Genomic DNA, 26031 nt, shown 5'->3' with positions numbered 1-26031 from the left:
AATTTAAAATTTCCGAAAAATTTTACGCAAAACGATAAAAGTTTACCTCGAAAATTCGGGGCGTTACACGTTGATTGTGAGTTCGACATACAAATTTTGTATATGACACTTCATGCTCAATAGCAAACATTGTCTTCCTCTATGAATTATTTTCATTACAACATGTTTGCCAGCAGTACTACTGCTTAAAATTTAAAAGAAATATCAAAAAACACATTAACCTGAAACTTTTTTTTTTTTTGGAACAAAAGAGAAGATGATGTGAATTAGCTGTAGGTGGACCAGAATATCACAACTAAAATGTGACATTCATAGATATGTATAATCAAAAGAGCCATGTGAAAGGAACAATATTATAGAAGCCGGAAGAAGAAAAGAACCAAACAAGAGGTTACTTATATGTAATAGTTGTAACGCCCCAGTAGATTAGAGTTCCATTGTTCATATCAAGAGTATTTTTTTTTATTTTTAAAAGTGGTTATGGAATGAGATTATTTTGACTTACACTTAATTAAGGTTAAAATTTTCCTTGGTTGGTTATTTTAATTGTTGAGGTTTGAGGGTGAAATAAATTAATTAATTGTGAAGCAACAAATTAATTAATGCCTTGGAAAGGGTCAAAGGTGGCTTTAATGAAGAGAGAGAGAGGAGAGTTGCCATTGGATTAAAGTAGAAAAGAAATTAATAATAAAAGAAGAAAGGAAAGTAATTTTGTGTGGGTTTTATTTTATCTTTTTTTTATTCTTTTATTCTTTTAAAAATGGGGCATTGGGAGGCGTGAAACTCATCACCTTCCCAAGAAAACCCTAACCCCAAGTTGCTCCCACCATAGCCGCCGCCGTCGAACGACCAACGCACGCCATCGAGCCGACGCCACCCTTCCAGCCGCGCCGGAGAACTTAAACCGAGTCGAGCCACCGCACGCCTAGGAACAGCAACGCACGCCGCGCCGTGTCTGCCAGCCGAAACTCGTCGCGCCGCTTCGATCCAAGGCAGAGCAGCCAAGCCGAGCCGCGTCGCGTCGCTCCAATCAGGCGCTGAGGAGCCGCAGCCGATCCGTCAGCCAGCCGTGCCGCATAGCCGACGTTCACACGTCCAGCCACGTCACGCCGCTTTGATCCGACGCAGCGCAGCCGGAACGTCCGTCTGAAGCCGTCGCGCCGTCACGCCGTCCAAAACCCAGAACCCAGCGCCTCGCGCGCAAAGATCCGACCCGGCCGAAACCACGCTCCGCGACCCGATCCAACGCGTGCCTCCGACCCGAAGCCCCGCCCGCGTCGCGTACACCCGTGAGCCGAGCAGCGCCCGCGTGCGAGCCGCACGTGCGTAGCCTCTGCACTGAGCCGAGCCGAGCCACGCCTGTCTGCACCACGAGCCGCGCCTGTCTGCGCCGCGAGCCGAGCCGGTCTTCAACCTCCAAGCCGAGCCGATCCCTATCCTTTTTCCAGCCAAGCCGCCAAGACTAATTTGGCTCCTTCCACCTAATTTTTGGTAATTAAATTAATTATTTTAGCATTACCCAGTAAGATTCAATGTTTTGGGCACTAAATAATTTAATTTGGAATTAAATTAGATAATTTCCTTAAGGGACGTCTTGGACCAAGTAACCGCTGCAGCGTGAGATTTCTTCAGTAGGGGCTCAACCATTGCAACCTCTTTCTAGGGTAAGTCATTTCAACTGAGTTTTGAACCGTTAGTCGTTGGTGACCTAATTACGAATTTTGGCGTATTAAACAGTTAGGACCTCGTCGCTTGGAAAGCATACTTGCCTCGCAGTTAGGACTCGTCAAGTAAATCTCCAGGTAAGAGATTTCTACTACTAGCTCCACGTTTAGAGTTATGAGGTCACCTCCAATGGTGCATGTTGAGGGCTAGACTGTACGATGCATAAAATTTATGATAGTATGATGCCATTGATGATACAATTATATTATAACATGATGTTGTGATGTCGAGAACCGCTATGGCTGTACGATGGATGTTGAGATGGAGAGTGAAATGATGATTAATCTGTTATAATTATATGATGATGCCATGTGTATTTATGCTGTGATTAGGGTACCTGTTAGCTTAACCTATTAGGGTCTTACCTGCATGGGTGTCCTTCGGGATCACCACCTATTTAGGAATGTGTGGTCCGACGGGACACCAGTCTAACATGTATATAGATATGACTCAAGTGACTCGACGGGGTCCTCGCATCCGATTGTCCTAGGTGTCCCCCGGGACACCGAAGGCCAGAGTTACATTCCTACGGGAGTGCATGATTGCACGTGTTCGGGAACGTGCCAGAGATTGGGTACCAGTTACAGGACTCTTATAGGAAGCTAACAGGCACCTAGTGGGACTAGTAGTGGGTCCCTTACTGAGTATTTTATACTCACTCTCTTCATGTCATGTTTTCAGGTAGAGGACGAGGCAAGGGCAAAGGCAAGCTGGCGAGCGACCCGAAGTGACCGTGTCGAGCCTTAGGGACTTTTTGTTTCCGCTTATTCTTGTTTTGACTTTGGAACCTGAGTTTGAGTATTTTTCACTATTTACCATTTTATTAGTAGATAGGGCCCGAGTAGAACTTTAGAACGAAATTTCATCTTTGCATATTATTTTATTGGATTTTCATAAATAAATTTCTCAAACCTTATGCGTTTTTGCTAAATTGTATGACTTAAACCACTTGTTCTACATTTAGTAATGACTTCGGCTCAGTATAAGGGGTTGGGTCGTTACAATAGCATTTAGATTGAGACGTCAAAAGTCCAAAAACTTAAATGATTAAAATATATATTAGCTTCATCCAAAAATGTACAAGAATAAAATAGGTACTACAAGAGTACTAGAAATTAGCTCACTCAGGTTTTCTGGGGTGGAAACATTGCTGCAAAGAGAAAAGACACAACCAAGTTTACAAAATTTATGAAGATCAACCGCATGGTTGGTATCCGTAGGGGAATCCTTAAATGTAGATGTGGATTCTGCACCAAGTATGCTAAGAATAATCAAAAAAATTACAACTGATTTCATTTTTTTCTTAATTTCAATTTTCTTGTGGTTCAAAATTATGTATCGTTGAGCACTTGGTTCTATAGAAAATAAGATTGAAAAACCCTCTATATATATATAGAAAAAAAAACTCTTGGTTTAAACCACAACCCTACAAATCGGATTGAGGAAGAAACGGTATTCATGACGATACTATCGGAAAACGAACGTATTACGATGACACGCTGCCACGCTTCCCTTCACCTCAAGTTTTTGGACAAATGTAATTTCCGCTTGTGGCTAAATGCACCTTACACGGTAAAACCCTACAAATGTGGACGATCCATTAGTAGTTTACCAATTTGCTATTTTGAAAATTTACTTCAACATGCCCTTAAATTATGTTTGACACTCCCAACGGATTTTTTAGTTCTAAATATAACAAATAGACACACACATATATATAGTGCTACATCAATGATAGACCTAGACCATATCAATTAATAAGATCATAGTATCATTTGTTACATTTATAATTATTTTTCTTCAAAATATTACAACACGCTTAAGTTATTAAACCTAGAAGTGATCTCTATTCCAGTTGTTTATTTATTATTTTTTCAGGATCATAACATATTTCTTCACCTAATTAGCTGAGTTATCAATCGACATAAAGAATTTTATTAGTATAAAACATATAGGTCAACTGACATGTGATATGTGTTAGCGATCATGAGGCTTACGATTTGAATCACTATATCCGCATCATATTTCTCTCCAATTACTAATTTAATATTAAATCAATTAGTATAAAAATAGAAAGTTGATGTCACAATTAGTATAAAAAGATATTATATTCGGACAAGGACTCGTGAACTCAAATAGACTACATAGTTTGGAGTAAGTTGAGAATCACCCACATTGAGAAGATAAAGAAAGATGTCACAACTTTTGTTGAAGAAATCGACGACGAACTATAGAATTACCAAAAACATATGGAGAAATCGACACATTTGATATACGTAGTTTACGAACGAAGTGTTAGCTACATTTACGAGATAGAGAGAAAATCTATTATTAGAGAGAATGTTTTCTTAATACAAACGGTGCATATGTTCTTTGTTGTTTGTAGCACCACATGACAAATTAAATTCAAGGCATTTCAACCATTTTTATTAGTTACAATTACCTTTCTTTCATTATTCAATTGATGTACGAAATGAAAAGTCAGTTCTTGTACTTATGATCTAATATTATGATTAAGTTAGAAATCAAGTACTTAAGCCTTTCAACGTTTGATTTTTGTAATACATTTTTCAGTTTACTATAATTAATAATTTTCACTCTTTTATATGAAATATGTTGGGTCATAAACAATAAAACAAATATTTTAGTACTTTAATAATTTATTGTTTTTGCACTTCATTTTTCCGTCCATTTTAATATTTCGTTTTAGAAAGAGTATCTCATAGCTTTTTTAAAGAAAACAATTTAAAAATTCAGAGTTAAAATAATTGGAACAAGGAATAAAGTTATTAAAAATAATAAACTAAGAATCAAAAGCCATGCATAATCCTTCGTGAGTATTATTACTTTTATTATTATTATTATTATTATTATTATTTCCTTTTCTCTTTGGGTGAAGGACACCCTAAAACCTATAATTACTTGAAGGATATGTTTTTCTTTGAAATATGTGAAAATTTGAATGGATACAGATGATTTATAAATATATGGTTTTTCCTTATCAATAAAAAAACATAAAAAATTATAGCTCCCTTAATTCTTTCCTCTTCATTTTTTTCTCATTTATATACAATTACTCACACGCTACAGTATTCTATTAAGTAATCTTGTTGAAAAAAGTTTCATTCAAGAGATGCTATAACTTTTTTTGTTTTGGAAGACAAATCGTTCATGACCCATCGAGACCAAAGAAGAAACATAAAGTTATCTTATCGAAATAACCTGTGAATTTTTTTTGATTAAAATGAATTATTTCTATCGTTCCCTTATTCTCTAATCATTCAAATTAATTATTTTCACACTTTCCCGATTCATCTATAATATCTTCTCAAAAAATGAAATTAAAATAGTTTATTTTTTTAACAATAAATGGAGGGGGAATTGAAACTCAACTTTTTAAATTGAAAATAGAAATAAAACAAACTTTAGAGGTATCATTTTGATTGTTATATAGCTGTGTAGGTTTCGAGAACTTTTTAGGATTATTTTTTAAGAGAAATTAGTGAGCTAGGAGTAATGAGAGGGTGTTATGGGGTGTCCACCTCGTGAAAATGCTCGATGCATCCAACTGACTCATCCTATCTTTTAAAACCAAAACACTTATTTCAAATTAAGATTAATTTTTAGTTTAACAATTATAAGGTGGACCGAGATTAGATCGTCAACCTTCAAACAGATAATTGGTGCCTTAGAAATATTTTCAAATCAACGAAATAAAATTTGTTTGTGAGATTATTAACGTTTATTCACCAATTCAACGACAAACACAAACACACACACAATCTATAGTAAAGCAAAAATTCTGGCAAAACACACTTAATTCTCGTATAGCATTAAAAGAGAGAAAGGGCTCTTTTTTAACGACATGCAAAAACTTGAAACTTTATTTATATCAAAACAAAACATATGCTTAAATATGAAATAATAATCTTTTTAAACCAATGGTTTTAATTTTCACCACTTGCTTTTTGTTTATTCATATATAGTATATCTTGGAAAGCCAATCCCTGTTCCCTTCTCCTCTCAGTATACTTCATCTTCTTTTCTTTAGCATCAGTTCTTCTTACACGTTTGATCACACCCATTCACACAACTTTCTACTTTGTCCACATCTGTCAGGTTTAGAAAGAAAAAGAAACAATTAAAGAAAACATAATAGTCCATCGAAACTAGAGAAAGTTATTAAAGAAACGGACCAAATTTTAGTATGAATACTACTACTAATCTCTCGTTGATTGTGAGTTCGAGATACAAATTTTGTATATGAATACTACTCTAATTGAATGTTAGTCATGACAAGGATCATCTCTAATGACATTTCATGCTCAATAGCAAACATTGTCTTCCTCTATGAATTATTTTCATTACAACATGTTTGCCAACAGTACTACTGCATAAAATTTAAAAGAAATATCAAAAAACACATTAACCTAAAACTCTTTTTTTTTTTTTTGGAACAAAAGAGAAGATGATGTGAATTAGCTGTAGGTGGACCAGAATATCACAACTAGAATGTGACATTCATAGATATGTATAATCAAAAGAGCCATGTGAAAGGAACAATATTATAGAAGCCGGAAGAAGAAAAGAACCAAACAAGAGGTTACTTATATGTAATAGCATTTAGATTGAGACGTCAAAAGTCCAAAAACTTAAACGATTAAAATATATATTAGCTTCATCCAAAAATGTACAAGAATAAAATAGGTAATACAAGAGTACTAGAAATTAGCTCACTCAGGTTTTCTGGGGTGGAAACATTGCTGCAAAGAGAAAAGACACAACCAAGTTTACAAAATTTATGAAGATCAACCACATGGTTGGTATCCGTAAGGGAATCCTTAAATGTAGATGTGGATTCTGCACCAAGTATGCTAAGAATAATCAAAAAAATTACAACTGATTTCATTTTTTTCTTAATTTCAATTTTCTTGTGGTTCAAAATTATGTATCGTTGAGCACTTGGTTCTATAGAAAATAAGATTGAAAAACCCTCTATATATATATAGAAAAAAAAACTCTTGGTTTAAACCACGACCCTACAAATCGGATTGAGGAAGAAACGGTATTCATGACGATACTATCGGAAAACGAACGTATTACGATGACACGCTGCCACGCTTCCCTTCACCTCAAGTTTTTGGACAAATGTAATTTCCGCTTGTGGCTAAATCCACCTTACACGTTAAAACCCTACAAATGTGGACGATCCATTTGTAGTTTACCAATTTGCTATTTTGAAAATTTACTTCAACATGCCCTTAAATTATGTTTGACACTCCCAACGGATTTTTTAGTTCTAAATATAACAAATAGACACACACATATATATAGTGCTACATCAATGATAGACCTAGACCATATCAATTAATAAGATCATAGTATCATTTGTTACATTTATAATTATTTTTCTTCAAAATATTACAACACGCTTAAGTTATTAAACCTAGAAGTGATCTCTATTCCAATTGTTTATTTATTTATTTTTCAGGATCATAACATATTTCTTCACCTAATTAGCTGAGTTATCAATCGACATAAAGAATTTTATTAGTATAAAACATATAGGTCAACTGACATGTGATATGTGTTAGCGATCATGAGGCTTACGATTTGAATCACTATATCCGCATCATATTTCTCTCCGATTACTAATTTAATATTAAATCAATTAGTATAAAAATAGAAAGTTGATGTCACAATTAGTATAAAAAGATATTATCATCAGACAAGGACTCGTGATGTAACGCCCCAAAATGTCGACGTAAAAATTTTTCGTTTTATATAATTTTTCGAGAAATGTTAAATTTTGGATTAATCTCTGAAAATTCTAAATTAATACTTGTAAATCTATGAAATAATAATATGATAGTAATTATATTATTATTATTATTGTTAATTATTATTATCTTTATATAAAATTTAATATTAATATTTCTTTTTTTATTATTATTATTAGTATTATTATTATTAATTGTTTTTAAAAGTTAATACATATATATATGTATATAATAAAATTTTATATATTAGTATTATTAATTATAATTGTTAAAGATTAATATATATATATATATAATAATATTTTATTTATTATTATTATTATTTATATTTTTATATATATATTATTATTTAAATTAAATTATTAATATTATATATTATTTAAGATTTATATATATATATATATATATATATATAATAAAATTTTTTTAAAAACCAAAAACCCTAAAACGCGCCGCCACCCCCCCTCGAAAATTTTCGTCTTTCTCTTCCGTTTCTTCCAACCCGACGCCGCCTCCGTTTTCCCTTATCGTCCACCTCCGTTCTTCTCTTTCTCTTCCGTCTCCGTCTGTCTCTTCATCTCCGTCTCCGTCCTCTGCCCTATCTCCATCTTCGTCGTCGGCCGTAGCCTCGCCGGACGTTCGCCGCAGCCACCATCCGCAAGCCGCAACCCGTTTCTTCGTCGTCGTCCGTCGAATCCCAGCCAACGCCACCGCCGCTCGTCGCCGCTCCACGAAGCAGCCACCCGCATCCCTCGTGTGTCGTCCGCGAATCGCCGCCGCCGTCGCTCGCCGGGAAAAATCGATCACCGTGGCTGCCGTTTTCATCAACCCGACCCGGTTCCAAGCTGACCCGACCCGAACCCGTTTCCAGTCCGAGCCACACAGATCCGGGTGAGCCGAGTTGACCAAGCCGAGCCGCGAGCCGTACCCGAGCCGCCATCCTTGTCCGAGCCGAGCCCCAAGCCGAGCGAGCCGCGAGCCGAGCCGCGAGCCGAGCCGCGAGCCGAGCCGCGAGCCGAGTAAGCCGAGCCGAGCCGAGCCGAGTCCAAGCCGAGCCGAGCCGAGCCGAGCCGAGCCAAGCCGAGCCGAGCCGAGCAGAGCCAAGCCGAGCCGAGCCTAGTCCAAGCCGAGCGCCAAGCCACCTAAGCCTTCCTTCCTCCACTTCGGTTCACGGTTGTTCAGATTTGACACTTGGGTTCTCGGGTCTCGCGGTAGGCCTGGTTGGAGATAACTTCCTTTCCTTGGGTAAGTCAACGGATGTCGCTTCTGACCTTTTTTAAACGACTTCTACTAAAGTCATCAACTAAAACTTTCATGTTTCGTTAGGTGGATCTGTCGAGCGTAGATTTCGATCGAGGGGCATAACCGACTATCAGGTAAGGGTTTTCCTACTACTGGACCCCGAGTCCAGGCTAAAACCGTAGTAATCCACAGGGGATTACACGTTAGTGACTGTACTGAATATCTGTATGCGTGTTAACTGTTAAGTACTGATATTATATTTTGTCGGATGAAAATATACTGTGACTGCTATCTGTGGATTGAAATTATATGTTGATGGACCTTAAAGTTACGGTTTAGTATGTATTAAACACTGGTCTGAATGTAGCTCATGGAGTTTGGACGGGGATGGACAGTGAGTCCGGTTTTGGTTGGTTGGTCGATTGGACCTAGGGTTTCCCTATTGGTGTACGAATCGGTAATGCATATAGCAACTGAGGGTGTAGATGTTTAAACCTATCCTATCTGACTGACAAAGCCTATGGCGGGACTGTAATATGAATGCCGTTGAGATGTGACTGATGTAGACAGTTTGGTAAGGGCTGAGGGGTAACGGTTAGCTTCATCTATGGGGTAGTGTGCCTTACGGATATGTGCATCCTTCGGGAGCACTAGACTGATATGTGCATCCTTCGGGAGCACTAGACTGATATGTGCATCCTTCGGGAGCACTAGACTGATGTGTGCATCCTTCGGGAGCACTAGACTGATACGTGCATCCTTCGGGAGCACTAGACTGATATGTGTGTTCTACGGAACCACTAGACTGTTATGTAGGGTACCCCCGAATAGGAAGTTAACTGTTGTTCCCTAACGGGCCCAGTAGTGGGTCCCTTACTGGGTATGTTTATACTCACCCTTTCTTTTCTTTAACTTTTCAGGTAGGGGTACAGCGAGGGGCAGACCGACGAGAGGCAGGAAGGGTGCGTGAAGGCCATATGGACGCGTCTGTTTTTCTTTCGCTTCCGCTATGTATTTTGTCAGAATATTTTGATTGTGATTTTTGGACTGGTGACTTGACATTTTATTTTGTGATTTTTTTTGAATTATTTAAAATAGGGCCCGAAACTGTCTTTTGTAAGGATTATACTGTTTTAATGAATCGTATCTGGTCCGTTTTAAATTTTATGTTGAATTGTCGAGTTTTGGTTTTTAGTAGTGACCTCAGCTTAGTCCGGAAAAGTTGGGTCGTTACAGTTGGTATCAGAGCCTAAGTTTTAGGTTCTGTAGACTGACTTATACTGTGAGTCTGTGTTTTGTGTCCTTATGGCTGAAACGATCCTTGCCGCTCGTCAGGTACGCTCTCATGAAAGTATAAGTATAACTCTACATGCATTACCTTACCTAAGTTAAACTGCAAATTCAATTACCATTTGTGGCTAAAGGAAATCGTTGGTGGTTGTTAGGGAAATGCCACCAAGGAGAGGTGCACGAAGGGGTGGCCGAGGAGGCCGAGGAAGGGGAGCAGGACGCGTTCAGCCTGAGGTGCAGCCTGTAGCCCAAGCCCCTGACCCGGCTGCGCCAGTTACTCATGCGGACCTAGCCGCCATGGAGCAGAGGTTTAGAGATATGATTATGCAAATGCGGGAGCAGCAGAAGCCTGCCTCGCCAACTCCGGCGCCAGCTCCAGCGCCAGCTCCAGCACCAGTTCCTGCTCCAGCTCCGGCTCCGGTACCAGTTGCACCCCAGTTTGTGCCGGATCAGTTGTCGGCAGAGGCTAAGCACCTGAGGGATTTCAGGAAGTATAATCCCACGACGTTTGATGGGTCTTTGGAGGACCCCACCAGAGCTCAGATGTGGTTATCATCCTTGGAAACCATATTCCGTTACATGAAATGCCCTGAGGATCAGAAAGTGCAGTGTGCTGTTTTTATGTTGACTGACAGAGGTACTGCCTGGTGGGAGACCACAGAGAGGATGCTAGGTGGTGATGTGAGTCAGATCACGTGGCAGCAGTTCAAGGAGAGTTTCTATGCGAAATTCTTCTCTGCCAGTTTGAGAGATGCCAAGCGGCAGGAGTTTCTGAACCTAGATCAGGGTGACATGACAGTGGAGCAGTATGATGCGGAATTTGACATGTTATCCCGCTTCGCTCCCGAGATGATAGCGACCGAGGCGGCCAGAGCTGACAAGTTTGTTAGAGGCCTCAGACTGGACATTCAGGGTTTGGTCCGAGCTTTCAGACCCGCTACTCATGCCGATGCACTGCGCCTGGCAGTGGATCTCAGTTTACAGGAGAGGGCCAACTCGTCTAAGACCGCTGGTAGAGGTTCGACGTCGGGACAGAAGAGGAAGGCTGAGCAGCAGCCTGTTCCAGTACCACAGCGGAATTTCAGACCAGGTGGTGAGTTTCGCAGCTTCCAGCAGAAACCTTTTGAGTCAGGGGAGGCTGCCAGAGGAAAGCCGTTGTGTACCACTTGTGGGAAGCACCATCTGGGCCGTTGCTTATTCGGGACCAGGACCTGCTTTAAGTGCAGGCAAGAGGGTCATACAGCTGATAGATGCCCGTTGAGAGTCACAGGGATCGCGCAGAATCAGGGAGCAGGTGCTCCACATCAGGGTAGAGTCTTTGCTACCAACAGAACTGAGGCTGAGAAGGCAGGCACAGTAGTGACAGGTACGCTCCCAGTGTTGGGGCATTACGCCTTAGTTTTGTTTGATTCGGGTTCGTCACATTCTTTTATCTCTTCCGCATTTGTGTCGCATGCCCGCTTAGAGGTAGAGCCCTTACACCATGTTCTGTCAGTATCTACTCCTTCCGGGGAATGTATGTTGTCGAAGGAAAAGGTGAAGGCATGTCAGATTGAGATAGCAGGCCATGTGATTGAGGTAACGCTGATAGTCCTGGATATGCTGGACTTTGATGTAATCCTGGGTATGGATTGGCTGGCCGCTAACCACGCCAGCATAGATTGTTCACGTAAGGAGGTAACGTTTAACCCTCCCTCGTTGGCCAGTTTTAAATTTAAGGGAGGAGGATCAAAGTCGTTGCCTCAGGTAATCTCAGCCATCAGGGCCAGTAAGCTGCTCAGTCAGGGTACTTGGGGTATCTTAGCGAGTGTGGTGGATACTAGAGAGGCGGATGTATCCCTGTCATCAGAACCAGTAGTGAGGGACTATCCGGACGTTTTTCCTGAGGAACTTCCAGGGTTACCTCCGCACAGAGAGGTTGAATTTGCCATAGAGTTGGAGCCGGGCACGGTTCCTATATCCAGAGCCCCTTACAGGATGGCCCCCGCAGAACTGAAGGAACTGAAGATACAGTTACAGGAATTGCTTGATAAGGGATTCATTCGACCGAGCGTGTCACCTTGGGGTGCGCCAGTTTTATTTGTTAAGAAGAAGGATGGATCGATGCGTCTATGCATTGACTATAGGGAGTTGAATAAGGTAACCGTGAAGAACAGATATCCCTTGCCCAGGATTGACGATCTATTTGACCAGTTACAGGGAGCCACCGTGTTCTCTAAGATTGATCTTCGGTCAGGATACCATCAGCTGAGGATTAAGGATGAGGATATACCGAAGACAGCATTTCGATCCAAATATGGACACTACGAGTTTATTGTGATGTCTTTTGGTTTGACGAATGCTCCGGCAGTGTTTATGGACTTGATGAACAGAGTGTTTAGGGAGTTCCTAGATACTTTTGTGATCGTGTTTATCGACGATATCTTGATATACTCCAAGACGGAGGCCGAACATGAGGAGCATTTACGCATGGTTTTGCAGACACTTCGGGATAATAAATTATACGCAAAGTTCTCGAAGTGCGAGTTTTGGCTGAAGCAGGTGTCCTTTCTGGGCCACGTGGTTTCTAAGGCTGGAGTCTCTGTAGATCCAGCTAAGATAGAGGCAGTCACTGGTTGGACCCGACCTTCCACAGTCAGTGAGGTTCGTAGCTTTCTGGGTATAGCAGGGTATTATCGACGGTTTGTGGAGAACTTTTCTCGTATAGCTACTCCTCTTACTCAGTTGACCAGAAAGGGAGTTCCTTTTGTTTGGAGCAAGGCATGTGAGGACAGTTTCCAGACCCTTAAACAGAAGCTAGTTACCGCACCAGTTCTCACGGTACCCGATGGTTCTGGCAGTTTCGTGATTTATAGTGATGCTTCCAAGAAGGGTCTGGGTTGTGTTTTGATGCAGCAGGGTAAGGTGGTCGCTTATGCGTCTCGTCAGTTGAAGAGTCATGAGCAGAACTACCCTACACATGATCTAGAGTTGGCAGTAGTGGTTTTTGCTTTGAAAATATGGAGGCATTATTTATATGGTGAAAAGATACAGATATTCACAGATCATAAGAGCTTGAAATACTTCTTTACTCAGAAAGAATTGAATATGAGACAGCGAAGGTGGCTTGAGTTAGTGAAGGATTACGATTGTGAGATACTGTATCATCCAGGCAAGGCAAATGTGGTAGCCGATGCTCTTAGTAGGAAAGTGTCACATTCAGCAGCACTTATTACCCGGTAGGCCCCATTGCATCGGGATCTCGAGCAGGCTGAGATTGCAGTGTCAGTGGGGACAGTTACTATGCAGTTAGCCCAGTTGACGGTACAGCCGACTTTGAGGCAGAGGATCATTGATGCTCAGAGTAACGATCCTTATCTGGTTGAGAAACGTGGCCTAGCAGAGGCAGGGCAAACGGCTGAGTTCTCGTTATCCTCCGATGGTGGACTGTTGTTTGAGGGACGCCTCTGTGTTCCGTCAGATGGTGTGATTAAGACAGAATTATTATCTGAGGCGCACAGTTCCCCATTTTCCATGCACCCAGGTAGTACGAAGATGTATCAGGACCTGAAGCGAGTTTATTGGTGGCGTAACATGAAGAGGGAAGTAGCAGAATTTGTTAGTAAATGCTTGGTGTGTCAGCAGGTTAAGGCACCAAGGCAGAAACCAGCGGGTTTATTACAACCCTTGTGCATACCGGAATGGAAGTGGGAGAACGTGTCCATGGATTTCATTACAGGGCTACCGAGAACTCTGAGGGGTTTTACAGTGATCTGGGTTGTGGTGGACAGACTTACTAAATCAGCGCACTTCGTTCCGGGTAAATCCACCTATACTGCTAGTAAGTGGGCGCAGTTGTACATGTCTGAGATAGTGAGATTACATGGAGTGCCAGTGTCGATTGTTTCTGATAGAGATGCCCGTTTCACTTCCAAATTTTGGAAGGGTTTGCAGACTGCTATGGGCACGAGGTTGGACTTTAGTACGGCTTTCCATCCACAGACTGACGGTCAGACTGAGCGTCTGAACCAGGTGTTAGAGGATATGTTGCGAGCGTGTGCATTGGAATTTCCAGGTAGCTGGGACTCCCACTTACATTTGATGGAATTTGCTTATAATAACAGTTATCAGGCTACTATTGGTATGGCACCGTTTGAGGCCCTGTACGGCAAATGTTGTAGGTCCCCGGTTTGCTGGGATGAGGTAGGTGAACAGAGATTGATGGGTCCTGAGTTAGTTCAGTCTACTAACGAAGCGGTACAGAAGATTAGATCACGCATGCATACCGCTCAGAGTAGGCAGAAGAGTTATGCAGATGTGAGGCGGAAGGACCTTGAGTTTGAGGTAGGGGATAAAGTATTCTTAAAGGTAGCGCCTATAAGAGGTGTCGTGCGTTTTGAAAGGAGGGGAAAGTTGAGTCCCCGTTTTGTTGGGCCATTTGAGATTCTGGAGCGGATTGGCCCTGTAGCTTATCGCTTGGCGTTGCCTCCATCACTCTCGACAGTTCATGATGTGTTTCACGTTTCTATGTTGAGGAAGTACGTGTCAGATCCATCCCATGTAGTGGATTACGAGCCACTCGAGATTGATGAAAACTTGAGCTATGTTGAACAACCTGTTGAGGTGCTTGCTAGAGAGGTGAAGACGTTGAGAAATAAACAAATTCCCCTAGTTAAAGTCTTATGGCGGAATCACCGGGTAGAAGAGGCTACATGGGAGCGTGAAGATGACATGAGGTCCCGTTATCCCGATCTGTTCGAGGAGTGAAACTTTCGAGGACGAAAGTTCCCTAAGGAGGAAAGAATGTAACGCCCCAAAATTTCGAGGTAAAAATTTTTCGTTTTATATAATTTTTCGAGAAATGTTAAATTTTGGATTAATCTCTGAAAATTCTAAATTAATACTTGTAAATCTATGAAATAATAATATGATAGTAATTATATTATTATTATTATTGTTAATTATTATTATCTTTATATAAAATTTAATATTAATATTTCTTTTATTATTATTATTATTAGTATTATTATTATTAATTGTTTTTAAAACTTAATACATATATATATGTATATAATAAAATTTTATATATTAGTATTATTAATTATAATTGTTAAAGATTAATATATATATATATAATAATATTTTATTTATTATTATTATTATTTATATTTTTATATATATATTATTATTTAAATTAAATTATTAATATTATATATTATTTAAGATTTATATATATATATATATATAATAAAATTTTTTTAAAAACCAAAAACCCTAAAACGCGCCGCCACCCCCCTCGAAAATTTTCGTCTTTCTCTTCCGTTTCTTCCAACCCGACGCCGCCTCCGTTTTCCCTTCTCGTCCACCTCCGTTCTTCTCTTTCTCTTCCGTCTCCGTCTGTCTCTTCATCTCCGTCTCCGTCCTCTGCCCTATCTCCATCTTCGTCGTCGGCCGTAGCCTCGCCGGACGTTCGCCGCAGCCACCATCCGCAAGCCGCAACCCGTTTCTTCGTCGTCGTCCGTCGAATCCCAGCCAACGCCACCGCCGCTCGTCGCCGCTCCACGAAGCAGCCACCCGTATCCCTCGTGTGTCGTCCGCGAATCGCCGCCGCCGTCGCTCGCCGGGAAAAATCGATCACCGTGGCTGCCGTTTTCATCAACCCGACCCGGTTCCAAGCTGACCCGACCCGAACCCGTTTCCAGTCCGAGCCACACAGATCCGGGTGAGCCGAGTTGACCAAGCCGAGCCGCGAGCCGTACCCGAGCCGCCATCCTTGTCCGAGCCGAGCCCCAAGCCGAGCGAGCCGCGAGCCGAGCCGCGAGCCGAGTAAGCCGAGCCGAGCCGAGCCGAGTCCAAGCCGAGCCGAGCCGAGCCGAGCCAAGCCGAGCCGAGCCGAGCCGAGCCAAGCCGAGCCGAGCCGAGCCGAGCCGAGCCGAGTCGAGCCGAGCCGAGCCGAGCCGAGCCGAGCCGAGCCGAGCCGAGTCCAAGCCGAGCCGAGCCAAGCCACCTAAGCCTTCCTTCCTCCACTTCGGTTCACGGTTGTTCAGATTTGACACTTGGGTTCTCGGGTCTCGCGGTAGGCCTGGTTGGAGATAACTTCCATTCCTTGGGTAAGTCAACGGATGTCGCTTCCGACCTTTTTTAAACGACTTCTACTAAAGTCATCAACTAAAACTTTCATGTTTCGTTAGGTGGATCTGTCGAGCGTAGATTTCGATCGAGGGGCATAACCGACTATCAGGTAAGGGTTTTCCTACTACTGGACCCCGAGTCCAGGCTAAAACCGTAGTAATCCACAGGGGATTACACGTTAGTGACTGTACTGAATATCTGTATGCGTGTTAACTGTTAAGTACTGATATTATATTTTGTCGGATGAAAATATACTGTGACTGCTATCTGTGGATTGAAATTATATGTTGATGGACCTTAAAGTTACGGTTTAGTATGTATTAAACACTGGTCTGAATGTAGCTCATGGAGTTTGGACGGGGATGGACAGTGAGTCCGGTTTTGGTTGGTTGGTCGATTGGACCTAGGGTTTCCCTATTGGTGTACGAATCGGTAATGCATATAGCAACTGAGGGTGTAGATGTTTAAACCTATACTATCTGACTGACAAAGCCTATGGCGGGACTGTAATATGAATGCCGTTGAGATGTGACTGATGTAGACAGTTTGGTAAGGGCTGAGGGGTAACGGTTAGCTTCATCTATGGGGTAGTGTGCCTTACGGATATGTGCATCCTTCGGGAGCACTAGACTGATATGTGCATCCTTCGGGAGCACTAGACTGATATGTGCATCCTTCGGGAGCACTAGACTGATGTGTGCATCCTTCGGGAGCACTAGACTGATATGTGCATCCTTCGGGAGCACTAGACTGATATGTGCATCCTTCGGGAGCACTAGACTGATACGTGCATCCTTCGGGAGCACTAGACTGATATGTGTGTTCTACGGAACCACTAGACTGTTATGTAGGGTACCCCCGAATAGGAAGTTAACTGTTGTTCCCTAACGGGCCCAGTAGTGGGTCCCTTACTGGGTATGTTTATACTCACCCTTTCTTTTCTTTAACTTTTCAGGTAGGGGTACAGCGAGGGGCAGACCGACGAGAGGCAGGAAGGGTGCGTGAAGGCCATATGGACGCGTCTGTTTTTCTTTCGCTTCCGCTATGTATTTTGTCAGAATATTTTGATTGTGATTTTTGGACTGGTGACTTGACATTTTATTTTGTGATTTTTTTTGAATTATTTAAAATAGGGCCCGAAACTGTCTTTTGTAAGGATTATACTGTTTTAATGAATCGTATCTGGTCCGTTTTAAATTTTATGTTGAATTGTCGAGTTTTGGTTTTTAGTAGTGACCTCAGCTTAGTCCGGAAAAGTTGGGTCGTTACACGTGAACTCAAATAGACTACATAGTTTGGAGTAAGTGGAGAATCACCCACATTGAAAAGATAAAGAGAGATGTCACAACTTTTGTTGAAGAAATGACGACGAACTATAGAATTACCAAAAACGTATGGAGAAATCGACACATTTGATATACGTAGTTTACGAACGAAGTGTTAGCTACATTTACTAGATAGAGAGAAAATCTATTATTAGAGAGAATGTTTTCTTAATACAAACGGTGCAAATGTTCTTTGTTGTTTGTAGCACCACATAACAAATTAAATTCAAGGCACTTCAACCATTTTTATTTGTTACAATTACCTTTCTTTCATTATTCAATTGATGTACGAAATGAAAAGCCAGTTCTTGTACTTATGATCTAATATTATGATTAAGTTAGAAATCAAGTACTTAAGCCTTCCAACGTTTGATATTTGTAATACATTTTTCATTTTACTATAATTAATAATATTCACTCTTTTATATGAAATATGTTGGGTCATAAACAATAAAACAAATATTTTAGTACTTTAATAATTTATTGTTTTTCACGTCATTTTTCCATCCATTTTAATATTTCATTTTAGAAAGAATATCTCGTAGCTTTTTTAAAGAAAACAATTTAAAAATTCAGAGTTAAAATAATTGGAACAAGGAATAAAGTTATTTAAAAAAAAAAAAAAACTAGGAATCAAAAGCCATGCATAATCCTTCGTGAGTATTATTATTATTATTATTATTATTAATTTCCTTTTCTCTTTGGGTGAAGGACACCCTAAAACCTATAATTACTTGAAGGATATGTTTTTCTTTGAAATATGTGTGAAGATTTGAATGGATACAGATGATTTAAAAATATATGGTTTTTCCTTATCAATAAAGAAACATAAAAATTATAGCTCCCTTAATTCTTTCCTCTTCATTTTTTTCTCATTTATATACAATTACTCACACGCTACAGTATTCTATTAAGTAATCTTGTTGAAACACGTTGCATTCAAGAGATGCTAAATAACTTTTTTTGTTTTGAAAGACAAATCGTTCATGACCCATCGAGACCAAAGAAGAAACATAAAGTTATCTTATCGAAATAACCTGTGAATTTTTTTTGATTAAAATGAATTATTTCTATCGTTCCCTTATTCTCTAATCATTCAAATTAATTATTTTCACACTTTCCCGGTTCATCTATAATATCTCCTAAAAAAATTGAAATTAAAATAGTTCATTTTTTTTAACAATAAATGGAAGGGGAAGTAAAACTAAACTTTTTAAATTGAAAATAGAAATAAAACAAACTTTAGAGGTATCATTTTGATTGTTATATAGCTGTGTAGGTTTCGAGAACTTTTTAGGATTATTTTTTAAGAGAAATTAGTGAGCTAGGAGTAATGAGAGGGTGTTATGGGGTGTCCACCTAGTGAAAATGCTCGATGCATCCAACTGACCCATCCTATCTTTTAAAACCAAAACACTTATTTCAAATTAAGATTAATTTTTAGTTTAACAATTATAAGGTGGACCGAGATTTGATCGTCAACCTTCAAACGGATAATTGGTGCCTTAGAAATATTTTCAAATCAACGAAATAAAATTTGTTTGTGAGATTATTAACCTTTATTCACCAATTCAACCACAAACACAAACACACACACAATCTATAGTAAAGCAAAAATTCTGGCAAAACACACTTAATTCTCGTATAGCATTAAAAGAGAGAAAGGGCTCTTTTTTACCCATTGCTCATAATTAACGACATGCAAAAACTTGAAACTTTATTTATATCAAAACAAAACATATGCTTAAATATGAAATAATAATCTTTTTAAACCAATGGTTTTAATTTTCACCACTTGATTTTTGTTTATTCATATATAGTATATCTTGGAAAGCCAATCCCTGTTCCCTTCTCCTCTCAGTATACTTCATCTTCTTTTCTTTAGCATCAGTTCTTCTTACACGTTTGATCACACTCATTCACACAACTTTCTACTTTGTCCACATCTGTCAGGTTTAGAAAGAAAAAGAAACAATTAAAGAAAACATAATAGTCCATCGAAACTAGGGAAAGTTATTAAAGAAACGGACCAAATTTTAGTATGAATACTACTACTAATCTCTCGTTGATTGTGAGTTCGAGATACAAATTTTGTATATGAATACTACTCTAATTGAATGTTAGTCATGACAAGGATCATCTCTAATGACATTTCATGCTCAATAGCAAACATTGTCTTCCTCTATGAATTATTTTCATTACAACATGTTTGCCAGCAGTACTACTGCATAAAATTTAAAAGAAATATCAAAAAACACATTAAACTAAAACTCTTTTTTTTTTTTTTTTGTGGAACAAAAGGGAAGATGATGTGAATTAGCTGTAGGTGGACCAGAATATCACAACTAGAATGTGACATGCATAGATATGTATAATCAAAAGAGCCATGTGAAAGGAACAATATTATAGAAGCCGGAAGAAGAAAAGAACCAAACAAGAGGTTACTTATATGTAATAGCATTTAGATTGAGGCGTCAAAAGTCCAAAAACTTAAACGATTAAAATATATATTAGCTTCATCCAAAAATGTACAAGAATAAAATAGGTAATACAAGAGTACTAGAAATTAGCTTACTCAGGTTTTCTGGGGTGGAAACATTGCTGCAAAGAGAAAAGACACAACCAAGTTTACAAAATTTATGAAGATCAACCGCATGGTTGGTATCCGTAGGGGAATCCTTAAATGTAGATGTGGATTCTGCACCAAGTATGCTAAGAATAATAAAAAAAATTACAACTGATTTCATTTTTTTCTTAATTTCAATTTTCTTGTGGTTTAAAATTATGTATCGTTAAGCACTTGGTTCTATAGAAAATAAGATTGAAAAACCCTCTATATATATATAGAAAAAAAAACTCTTGGTTTAAACCACGACCCTACAAATCGGATTGAGGAAGAAATGGTATTCATGACGATACTATCGGAAAACGAACGTATTACGATGACACGCTGCCACGCTTCCCTTCACCTCAAGTTTTTGGACAAATGTAATTTCCGCTTGTGGCTAAATGCACCTTACACGTTAAAACCCTACAAATGTGGACGATCCATTTGTAGTTTACCAATTTGCTATTTTGAAAATTTACTTCAACATGCCCTTAAATTATGTTTGACACTCCCAACGGATTTTTTAGTTCTAAATATAACAAATAGACACACACATATATATAGTGCTACATCAATGATAGACCTAGACCATATCAATTAATAAGATCATAGTATCATTTGTTAACTGACATGTTTGACACTCCCTAGAAGTGATCTCTATTCCAATTGTTTATTTATTTATTTTTCAGGATCATAACATATTTCTTCACCTAATTAGCTGAGTTGTCAATCGACATAAAGAATTTTATTAGTATAAATCATATAGGTCAACTGACATGTGATATGTGTTAGCGATCATGAGGCTTACGATTTGAATCACTATATCCGCATCATATTTCTCTCCAATTACTAATTTAATATTAAATCAATTAGTATAAAAATAGAAAGTTGATGTCACAATTAGTATAAAAAGATATTATATTCGGACAAGGACTCGTGAACTCAAATAGACTACATAGTTTGGAGTAAGTTGAGAATCACCCACATTGAAAAGATAAAGAGAGATGTCACAACTTTTGTTGAAGAAATGACGACGAACTATAGAATTGCCAAAAACGTATGGAGAAATCGACACATTTGATATACGTAGTTTACGAACGAAGTGTTAGCTACATTTACGAGATAGAGAGAAAATCAATTATTAGAGAGAATGTTTTCTTAATACAAACGGTGCAAATGTTCTTTGTTGTTTGTAGCACCACATAACAAATTAAATTCAAGGCATTTCAACCATTTTTATTAGTTACAATTACCTTTCTTTCATTATTCAATTGATGTACGAAATGAAAAGTCAGTTCTGTACTTAAGATCTAAAATTATGATTAAGTTAGAAATCAAGTACTTAACCCTTTCAACGTTTGATTTTTGAAATACATTTTTCATTTTACTATAATTAATAATATTCACTCTTTTATATGAAATATGTTGGGTCATAAACAATAAAACAAATATTTTAGTTCTTTAATAATTTATTGCTTTTCACGTCATTTTTCCATCCATTTTAATATGTCATTTTAGAAAGAATATCTGATAGCTTTTTTAAAGAAAACAATTTAAAAATTCAGAGTTAAAATAATTGGAACAAGGAATAAAGTTATTTAAAAAAAAAAAAAACTAGGAATCAAAAGCCATGCATAATCCTTCGTGAGTATTATTATTATTATTATTATTATTAATTTCCTTTTCTCTTTGGGTGAAGGATACCCTAAAACCTATAATTACTTGAAGGATATGTTTTTCTTTGAAATATGTGAAGATTTGAATGGATACAGATTGTAACGACCCAACTCCTTATACTTAATCGAAGTCATTACTAAATATAGAACAAGTGGTTTAAGTCATAAAATTTATTAAAAACGCATAAGGTTTGAGGAATTTTATTTATGAAAATTCAAACAAGGTAATTATGCAAAAAGATGTAATGCGTTCTTAAGTCCTACTCGGGCCCTATCTACATAATAAGATGATAAGTACTGAAGAATACTCAAACTCAGGTACGAAAGTCTAAAATAAAGATAAGCGGAAGCAGTAGTCCCTATGGCCCGCCACGGTCACTTCGGGTCGCTCGCCAGCTTGCCTTTGCCCTTGCCTCGTCCTCTACCTGAAAACATGAAATGAAGAGAGTGAGTATAAAATACACAGTAAGGGACCCACTACTAGTCCCACTAGGTGTCTGTTAACTTCCTGTCAGAGTCCTGTAACTGGTACCCAATCTCTGGCACGTTCCCGAACACGTGCAACATGCGCTCCCGTAGGAACGTAACTCTGGTCTTCGGTGCCCCGGGGGACACCTAGGACAATCGGGATGCGAGGACCCCGTCGAGTCACTCGAGTCATATCTATATCCATGCTAGACTGGTGTCCCGTCAGACCACACAGTCCTCAATAGGTGGTGATCCCGAAGGACACCCATGCAGGTACGACTCTAACAGGTCAAGCTAACAGGTACCCTAATCGCAGTATACATACACATGGCATCAGCATATAACATAACAGATAAATCATCATTACACTCTCCATCTCGACATCCGTCTTACAGACATAACAGCTCTCGTTATCACACAACATGCTATAATATAACCATATCGTCATTTGCATCATACTATCATTGTTTTCATGCATCGTACGGTCTAGCCCCCAACACGCACAATTGAAGTATACAAAATCTCATAATTCTATACATGGAGCTAGTAGTAGAATATCTTACCTGGAGATTTACTTGACGAGTTCTAACCGCGAGGCAGTATGCTTTCCAAGCGACAAGGTCCTAACTGTTTAATATACCAAAATTCGTAATTAGGTCACCAACGACTAACGGTTCAAGACTCATTTGAAATGACTTACCCTAGAAAGAGGTTGCAGTGCTCGAGCCCCTACCGAAGAAATCCCGCGCTGCAGCAATTACTTGGTCCAAGACGTCCCTTAAGGAAAATAATTTAATTTAGTCCCAAATTAAATTAATTAGCGTCCGAAACATTGAGTCTTACCGGGCAATGCCACAATAATTAATTTAATTACCAAAATTTAGGTGGATGAAGCCAAATTAGTCTTGGCAGCTCGGCTAGAAAAGGACAGGGACCGGCTCGGCTTGGCGTAGGTGCGGCTCGACTCGGCTTGGTACAGGAACTTTACGCGTGCGGCTCGGCTTGCGACAGAAGGGAGACGCGGCTCAGGTTGTGGTGCAGGCGGCGCGGCTTGCACGCGGGCGCGACTCGGCTACGCAGAAGCGCGCGGCGCGGCTCACACGAGGACGCACGCGGGCGCGGGTCGGGTTCCGGAAGATGGCGCGCGTCGGTTCGGTTCGCGGGGCGGGTTTTCGGTCGGATCCTTGTGCGCGAGGCGCTGGCTTCCGGATTTCGGGTGGCGCGGCGGCTGCTGGTGGTCCGGCTACCCACGGCTTCGTTCGGCGACGGCTGCAAAGGAGCGTTTCGGCTGCACTGCGTCGGATCGAAGCGGCGCGACTCGGCTGGCTGACGGGTTGGCTGCGGACGCGCGAAGGTGACTTCGACTCAGCTTCGGGCGTGCGAGAGACGGCTGCAGACACGGCGCGGCGTAGCTCTTCCTAGGCGTACGACGGCTTGACTCGTCCGGCGCGGCTGGGAGGGTGGTTCGGCTTCTACTGCGGCTGGCTCCCGAGCGCTTGCGCTTGAACGCTGGCGGCGAAGGCGGCGGCTAGGGTTTCAAGGAGAACTTAATTGCTTCTCTCTCTTTTTTTGTTTTTTCTTATGCACGGGTCCCAACGCAGCTTTATAAGAAAATAACTCTTTTCTTTTCCTTTAAAAAAAAACCCAAAACAACCACCTCCTCTCTCTCCCCAAATCTCACCAAAACAACCAACTTTAGTTTAATAAAGACTTCCCCAATTATTTCCAATAAATAAAAAAAATACTTATTATCTTAAACAAAATAAGGATTCCCAACCTTAATTACTCGAGAAATCAAAATGGTAAGGTTCTTCCAATAAATTTAAAATTCACATGACCACACTTAAATATTAATGACAATGAACAAAAAAAATCGAATTTGTTGGGCGTTACAATCTTCCCTCCTTAGAAAACTTTCGTCCTCGAAAGTTTTAATCCTCGAACAGCTCGGGGTACTGGGCTCTCATGTCCTCTTCTTTCTCCCACGTGGCCTCTTCCACTCCATGGTTCTGCCAAAGGATTTTGACCAGTGGAATTTCTCGACTGCGAAGCTTCTTGAACTCCCTTGCCAGGACCTCGACAGGCTGCTCCTCGTAGCTCAAGTTCTCGCTAATCTGTAGTGGCTCGAAGTCCACCACATGTGTTGGGTCTGCGACATATTTCCTCAGCATGGAGATATGGAATACGTCGTGCACTGCAGCAAAAGATGGGGGTAGCGCCAAGCGATAAGCCACGGGGCCAATCCGCTCCAGTATCTCAAACGGCCCTACGAAGCGTGGACTCAGCTTCCCCTTCTTCACGAACCTCAGAACACCCTTCATAGGTGCTACCTTCAGAAAGACCATGTCTCCCACTTCAAACTCGAGGTCCTTATGTCGTACATCAGCATAACTCTTCTGTCTGCTCTGTGCTGTCAACATACGAGCTCGGATCTTCTGTATGGCTACGTTGGTAGTCTGCACTAACTCGGGGCCTAGCATCCTCTGCTCTCCAACCTCGCCCCAGCAGACCGGGGATCTACAGCACTTGCCATACAGAGCCTCGAACGGTGCCATACCGATAGTAGCCTGGTAGCTGTTATTATAGGCAAACTCCATCAGATGCAGATGAGAGTCCCAACTTCCTGAAAACTCTAGCACGCAGGCCCGCAGCATATCTTCCAAAATCTGGTTCAATCTCTCTGTCTGACCATCAGTCTGAGGGTGGAATGCTGTGCTGAAGTCCAACCTCGTACCTAATGCAAGTTGGAGTCCTTTCCAGAACTTCGATGTGAAACGAGCGTCTCTGTCTGAAATGATGGATACGGGTACTCCATGTAGTCTCACAATCTCTGTCATATATAACTGCCCCCACTTACTGGCAGTGTAAGTGGATTTCCCTGGCACGAAATGGGCCGACTTCGTGAGTCTGTCGACCACAACCCAGATCACCGTGTAGCCCTTTAGGGTCTTGGGCAGTCCCGTAATAAAATCCATCGACACACTCTCCCATTTCCACCCTGGCACACTCAAGGGTTGCAACAACCCGGCTGGACACTGTCTAGGTGCCTTCACCTGCTGGCACACCAAGCACCTGCTGACAAAGTCTGCCACTTCCCTCTTCATGCCCCTCCACCAATAGACACTCCTTAAGTCCTGGTACATCTTCGTACTCCCAGGGTGCATGGTAAACGGGGAACTGTGAGCCTCAGTCAAAAGCTCCGTCTTAACTGCGCTGTCTTCCGGCACACACAGGCGTCCCTCAAACATAAGGCCATCGTCAGAGGATATGGAGAAGCCCTCACCTTGCCCTGTCTCTACCATACGACGCTTCTCGGCCAAGTAAGGATCATTCAGCTGAGCAGCGATGATCTTTTGCCTCAAGGTTGGCTGAACTGACAACTGAGCGAACTGTGCGGTAACCTCACCTACTGAGACTGCAATCTCGGCTCTCTCAAAATCCCTGAGTAAGGGGGTCTGCTTGGTGATTAGCGCTGCTAAATGTGCAACCTTCCTACTCAGCGCGTCAGCCACTACATTTGCTTTACCTGGGTGGTACAGGATCTCACAGTCGTAGTCTTTCACCAACTCGAGCCACCTCCTCTGCCTCATGTTCAACTCCTTCTGAGTGAAAAAGTACTTTAGGCTCTTATGGTCGGTGTAAATCTGGATCTTCTCACCGTACAGATAGTGCCTCCATATCTTCAGTGCAAAGACTACAGCTGCCAACTCCAAGTCGTGGGTAGGGTAGTTCTGCTCATGAATCTTCAACTGGCGGGAGGCATAAGCAACTACCTTACCTTGCTGCATCAGGACGCAGCCCAGTCC

General features: G+C 40.6%; 2 long non-coding RNA genes across 2 annotated transcripts; both read right to left on the bottom strand.

The window, feature by feature from the left end:
* Positions 1-5525: 5525 nt before the first annotated feature.
* On the bottom strand, positions 5526-6738 carry LOC127151396 (uncharacterized). Its single transcript, XR_007824326.1, has 2 exons — positions 6463-6738; positions 5526-5837 (listed from the first exon to the last, which is right to left on the bottom strand). It is a non-coding gene; the product is annotated as an uncharacterized LOC127151396 (long non-coding RNA).
* A 12352-nt stretch (positions 6739-19090) lies between these two features.
* On the bottom strand, positions 19091-20277 carry LOC127151398 (uncharacterized). Its single transcript, XR_007824329.1, has 2 exons — positions 20049-20277; positions 19091-19419 (listed from the first exon to the last, which is right to left on the bottom strand). It is a non-coding gene; the product is annotated as an uncharacterized LOC127151398 (long non-coding RNA).
* Positions 20278-26031: the final 5754 nt, after the last annotated feature.

This window comes from Cucumis melo, chromosome 1 (genome assembly GCF_025177605.1).
Source record: "Cucumis melo cultivar AY chromosome 1, USDA_Cmelo_AY_1.0, whole genome shotgun sequence".
Taxonomy (NCBI): domain Eukaryota; kingdom Viridiplantae; phylum Streptophyta; class Magnoliopsida; order Cucurbitales; family Cucurbitaceae; genus Cucumis; species Cucumis melo.
The sequence above is the reverse complement of the archived record's forward strand: the minus strand, read 5'-3'. Positions and strand labels throughout refer to the sequence as shown.